The following is a 6446-nucleotide window of genomic DNA, read 5'->3' on the forward strand; positions in this document are numbered from 1 at the left end:
CTTTAGGAATTATGAATTAAATGGGATTTAAAATGTATCAACTTCAAGCTTTAAAGCTTGAATCATTTATTTATTTAGTTATTTTTTTTCATGGTCTGTTTTTATCTCAGTATTATTAACTATTTTTTAAAATTTCTTCTTTCTTGTTTATTTGTTCTTTATTTAAACTGTATTTCATTTCTTGAACTCTCGGTATAGCAGAGTGATGAGAACTTTCTCTGATGAATACTTGAATGGAAGCGGGGATGATCAGCATCAGCAGCTTTCAGAAGAACATGAAGAGCAATGTTCTGAGCGAACGCACAAACCTCCTGAGCGGTCTCTTGGACCACTGTGAGCAACAGCAGACGTGTGCACTGTGGTCACGCCAGCATCGAATCCATCCAAGTCACATGGTTTATTAAAATAATCAAATTACATCCTTTACATTTATCTTAGACTACTTTTAATTAACTGCTTTAGCCCACTTACAATGAAAATTTAAAAAAAATCTTGTTCATGACCTGTGTAGGATGTTAACACTATTGGAAGTAAAAAATAACTTGAACTCCAATTTTGAAAACACAACTTTTTTTTCTTTTCTTTTTTTTTTTTTTTCTGAAGCTCTGACTTGTATTATGAGTCTGTGGTCTGGGAGAGAGCCCTGTAACTCTCTGTGTGCAAAATACAGTATATAAAGACCAATGCTGGGCAATTAATTATATAGTTACTTCGTAAAAAAAAGTTACTGAGTTTTGTAAACGACAAAGTTTTTTGCAGCTGTTTACCTAAAAATGCAGCCAAGGCGTTTTTTAAATAAACATTTCAAACTATTTACAGAACAATCAGCTGTTCTGCATCAAATTTGATGCCACACAAATTATTTGTGCCACTCCAAAAAATAATTTCTCTCCACTATGAGATAAAGGAGAACAACAGCCTGATACCTGCAGGCCTGACAACAGGAGATGTATCACTCCTGTAACACCTGTAACATTCAGCAGTCGCCTCATTGTTCTGACACACACAACAAAACTATTGACTACACTACACACTAACTACACAACAAAACACACTAACTACACAAGATTTGCGCTAAACGTCGCAAATCTCTCACATCTCAAAACACCGCCGTCACTCATAAAACTTCCCCCTCCCTAAACAACTAAATTCCATGTTTTGATTGGTCGACATGGTACATTTTTCAACCAATAGGAAAGGGCGGGATTTTTTGGTTTTGTTTTTGTTCACAGGCTTTCGAGCGTTTTCCTTATAAAACGCCGTTTTTACCATTTCTCCCCGCAGTAAATATAAACAACGACAGTATTCAGGAAGAAAACCAAACATTGCAGATATTTTTATCATAACTCTGGTTTTACATGGCCTATCAACACAATTTAAAAACTGGTATAAAGTCCACACTTTTTCCGTCAATTGTTCCGTCTGTCCTGCTCACATCTCCAATGGTTGTACACATTGTCATTAACGTGGCTTCACTCCACATCAGCCGCTTTGCTAGCTAAAACACAGGTGTTGGCACATAAGGACGCTGTCATAGCCTGTCAACGACGTTGATTAGCTGCATATATACAAATGTGAATCGCGTGATTGGCTGGACTATGGGATAAGGTGGTGTTGCGAATAGATTCCTTAATGTACATCAAAGTTAAAGAGAATGTAGTTGTGATTGCTTGCAACATTATAATATTGTAAATGGTAAATGGCCTGTATTTGTATAGCGCTTTACTAGTCCCTAAGGGCCCCAAAGCGCTTTACACATCCAGTCACCCACCCATTCACACACTGGTGATGGCAAGCTACATTGTAGCCACAGCCACCCTGGGGCGCACTGACAGAGGCAGAGTGGTAATGGGTGTAAAAACACAAAATAGAAAATAGGCCTGGGATGGGAACAAAGTACTGGGGTGCAGGGCAGAAGGACAATCAACCCCCACCCCCAGGGCATGAAGCAAGAGTTACGGTGTGTTCACACCGAACGCGATAGAGGCGGCCAGAGCGTCAGGTTTACATGTAAAGTCAATGGAAAAGCGCGATGACCCGCGATTGCGGCTCCTGCGAAAATTCGGAAGCAGATTTGCGTCGCCAAAACGCCAAAACGCCTGAAACTCGCGTCAGTCTAGCGCGTTTGGAGCGTTTGACTCGCGAAAAAAAACACGCGCGTGAGTTTTTGTGTTGCATTTTGTGCATACGCGCGTTACGCGTCTACCGCTCGAGTTGGAAAAATCTGAACTCCAGCGTCAAATCGCGCCGCGACAACCAATCAGGAGCCTGGTGACGTGGCTGTGACCTAGGTCAAAGGGGCAGATCCAGCCAAAGCCCTTCATACTTCAATGGAGGGAAGGCTAATCAATGCCGTAGCAAACAACCCGGAGCCGTACGACACCAGCTGCTTTCTGTACCGAGACAGGAAGATAAAGGACCGAGCTTGGAGGAAGATATGTAAAGAGATCGGGCAACCTGGTAAGTTCATTCATTTCTCTTTTGAAAGTTTTCACTGACCCGGGGAAGCCGCACAAAAGCTAGCAAGCCACCGCTATTTTCCCACTGAGTACAAATACCGTTCTGCTTTTATGCATGTTGTCATATAGGAATATATTTTGTTTATTAATAAACAGCACACAGTGGTCCCGCTGTTCATCCGTCACCGCTTCGCTTTTTCGCTGATTTTCTTTTTCTTTTCTTTTTTTTTTGCACCGTACAGCATTGCATTCTGCAGCCTGATTGACAAATCTCCTTCGTGTCGTGTCTCCTGCGCTTGCCAAATTTATCATGTTTGGTTTTGATAACCATCACGTCCAATAGAAAAAACAGCACAAAAATACCCATAACTATGAGCCTCATTCGGAAATAGACACCTGCACCGCGAGGGAAAAAGGCGCACGAAAGTGGCAGGCAGATGAAGACAAACCGCGGCATAATAATATTTTTACGTTTTGCAATGTACAAAGGTTTGCACTTTGGTCACAGTTCTCACAATTGATTCTCAATGTTCATGTGTGTGGGGAAAACAGTGTATAAAGTGCGTGACCAGGGGCTAGTTATTCTGAGAACCCCTGCTGCAATAAATGAGGGACCACTGTATATACTTTCTCTGATTATATTCAACATGTTAACATTTAATACTGTATTGATAGAGCCAACTGATTCTGCAGCAGAGCTTCCCCAGTCCCTGAGCTCCTGCTGCTGCACCCACAGGTATGTACAGCAAGCAGTGATACCTTTTTAGTCGGTGGGATTGCCTTGTGATCACCTTTACTAAATATCTACAACCAATCTGATTATATCCTGTTTTTGTTTTGTTTTTTTCAATGTTGAAATTAAAATCTAGCAGCAGCCTTCTCATTTCTTTGTTTTGTGCTGTGTTTTACAGGCCCACAGAGGAGGACGGCTCCAAGGCAGATGAGGGACGGGTCCCAGGACGGTCCATCGGCGGTGGAGCTGGCCATCCCGGTGTCCCTGAAGAGTCCACACCAGTCTCCAATGGAGCATTTCCTCCTCAGCCTTGTTCCTGCTCTGGAGAGCAGCTGGGTCCTTTTTATTCCTGTCTCTCTGTAAATACTTATATTTTATAGATTTGTTTAATGTTTTTCTGTTTGAGAATTTTAATATTATTTCAAATAAATTTTTATAATGACTAATGTCTCAGCTCTACTACACAGCAAATGTTGGCACACGACTTGACACATGTGATCTGTGATGGACCGCCAGTCTCCAGGTGAAGGCACAGCCATGAAGTCGTCCACTACACAGTCCCAGATGGCCATCGCTACCTGGGGGGTGATCTGGCTCACCGTGGACACACCGACTCTGTAACTGAATGCTTGGTCATGAAGGAGTCCCCGGTGACAAGGAACCTGGACAAAATTGTTCAAAATTAGTATTATGTGTACTGCAGTTACAAAATACATTGTTCAAATTCCAAAATACTTTTGTGATGTCAGATTTAAATCACAAAACTTAAATCTTACATAAAACATTTTGTAATTATAAGGATAATTACATAATGTATATTAGATAATATCTAAAACAGTTGTGTTTTGTTTTAACTTTAACATATCATAATTTGATTGGTAGCAACTTTTGCCACTACAGTGAGCCAATCACTCATAATTCCTAAACATGTCAATCAGGTAGGAATGAAGTAAGACATTAATAGAAATAAAGAGTTGTATGTTGACATGTAGCCCTTTCCTTGCTTAAATCATTAATATTTTTGAAAAATTAATCTGTGATAAGACATAGCTTACCAAGATAGAACCATGTAACTAAAGACGAACCAAACTGTTCACAGTTTTATCTAACTCTGTTTTAATAAAGGCTGGTGACCCCTGTTATAGAGTCTGACAGCTGCAGGGATTATATACAAATATTCAACTATCCCAGAATTAAACCAGGTCTAAATAAAAAGGAGTGAGTATCACTACAAAGGTTAACTCAGTGGTCCTAATGCTACAGTTTGATATCAGCAAACACCGAGCGCATACATTGATATGACACCACAGCCATGCTATCATTGCAAACACTGATAACAGCATAAATCGAATTAAATCGGGACTTGATGAGACCTTCTGAGTATCACTAGAAATATTATAAACAGTCGTCTCCGTACCACAGTTTGCTATCAGTAAACACCGAGAGCATTCACTGTTAGCATAGCACATCCATGTTAGCTGTGTATAAATGGATGGTTTAGCATATATTAGCACAGGTATCAATAAAGGACTACCGTATTAAATACTTTTACTAACCTCAGGCAGATGGACAGTGGGATTGAGCGCCTGTAATTGGTGTCTAGGCGGGCGATGCTGGGACCGACGAGGGAAAGCAAGTCCTCAAACTGGCCGAGTGATATCGCTGGAATCGGCCGTCATCCAGGCGCAGCTCCTGGAGCAAATGGTGAAACTCACCAAACTGCTCACGCCTCTGGAGGACCTGATGGACCCAGGTACGGCGAGGACGTCTTTTACGCCGCTGCTCTGCTCTCCACAGTACATAGAGAAGGGAGACTCTCTTCAAGCGCTAGCTCGACAGCTGCCATCTTGCAAAGATACCGGTCTGGCACAACTTCCTCCCACATTCCTCCCACATTTCCGGTTCACGCGCGTCAAATTTTTCTTGGACACGCGTTGAGGCGCGAATGTGCACGCGTCAAATTAGGGGCGTTTGGGGCGTTTTGTTCGCGTCCATCGCGTTCGGTGTGAACACACCGTTACTGAGGGTGAGGGGCAGACAAAGGGCAAATGGACACTACCATAAAAGGTGATGGGGGTCAGGGTGTCAGCACCCTTGGCCACTGTACTGTACTGGCCATTGTGGGGGTGTTTACTGTAGGGGGGAGGAGACCAGAGGTTATAACTTTAACTGATGTGTGGAGTTCTTTAGATCAACCTTTAGCATAGGACTGCATAGGAGTGCAGTGTGCTGATCTCCAGATGCATCTGTAAGAATAATGGGTAATAAAAGGATTGTGTAAAACATGGAAACATCTCAGCGTGATCTCTACCGTGGCATCGTTCTAATCCCATACGGGAGCAGCCAGTCACTTACTAACTAACACTGCAAAACAGAATTGTTACCGTATTTACTTTAATTTCAATTCAGGTTAGATTTTTTTTGTGCGCAACACAGATTTTTTCTGTGCAGAGACCGTGCCAGCAGTGCGCAATTGCGCACGCGCGCAGCTTAGAGGGAACATTGACGAAGAGATTGCAACCCTCCGGCAAACTGGGACCCATTCAGACCTTCCCTCAGCCCCTTGGCCACCTCCTCATTAAAATTACGTGAATACCAGTCTTACTACCAGACTGCCCCCTCATAAGGCTCATTAGCCTCCATTCACATGAAGACAATAAAGATCCCTTCAGCCTCATTGATGGAGAAAACAATCAGTTTGCTCTCCTGAGTCAGTGCCTTTGTGTTCAGTCCTCATACCTACATAGAGGCCAAGTGCGATTTAAAGATATGGAGGAGCTCATCTGTCTGTGAAAGACCGGCTGAGGAGAGATAACAACATAAAAATCCATTTATTGATTCATAATCGAATCTACATAGCTGTGCACACAGGGTGCAGACTGAGAGCTGCAGCATTGGGTTTGAACACCCAATGCTGTGAAAATCACTGTATGGGCTCGAGAACACTTCTGAAAGAACATAAAAATATTAAAGAGAGTGGAGCAACCCCCTCCACACACACACACCTGCTTAGGAGGTGAAGATCCAGATTAGTGCTTAAATTCAACTAGAGCACAGCTGGAAGCACTTGTGCGTGCAGCTGTGCTCAGCAGGGTGTGAAGATAAGGTGTGTTGACGCTGTGACGCCGATGACGTCATCTTGTGTTCTGGAACCTTCAATCTTCTGTCTCAGGTAATTTCTGATCTATCCGGTGGAGGGCAGTAACGATAAAGCGCTAAGAGAAGCGGCAGAATGACATGGTGTTTGCGCACGC

At 42.7% G+C, this 6446-nt stretch overlaps 1 long non-coding RNA gene across 1 annotated transcript; it reads right to left on the reverse strand.

The window, feature by feature from the left end:
* Window positions 1-187: 187 nt before the first annotated feature.
* LOC146383280 (uncharacterized) lies at window positions 188-6325 on the reverse strand. Its single transcript, XR_014800915.1, has 2 exons — window positions 4749-6325; window positions 188-3854 (listed from the first exon to the last, which is right to left on the reverse strand). It is a non-coding gene; the product is annotated as an uncharacterized LOC146383280 (long non-coding RNA).
* Window positions 6326-6446: the final 121 nt, after the last annotated feature.

Source organism: Perissodus microlepis, chromosome 7 (assembly GCF_051167445.1).
Source record: "Perissodus microlepis isolate ML-2025 ecotype Zambia chromosome 7, ASM5116744v1, whole genome shotgun sequence".
Lineage (NCBI taxonomy): Eukaryota > Metazoa > Chordata > Actinopteri > Cichliformes > Cichlidae > Perissodus > Perissodus microlepis.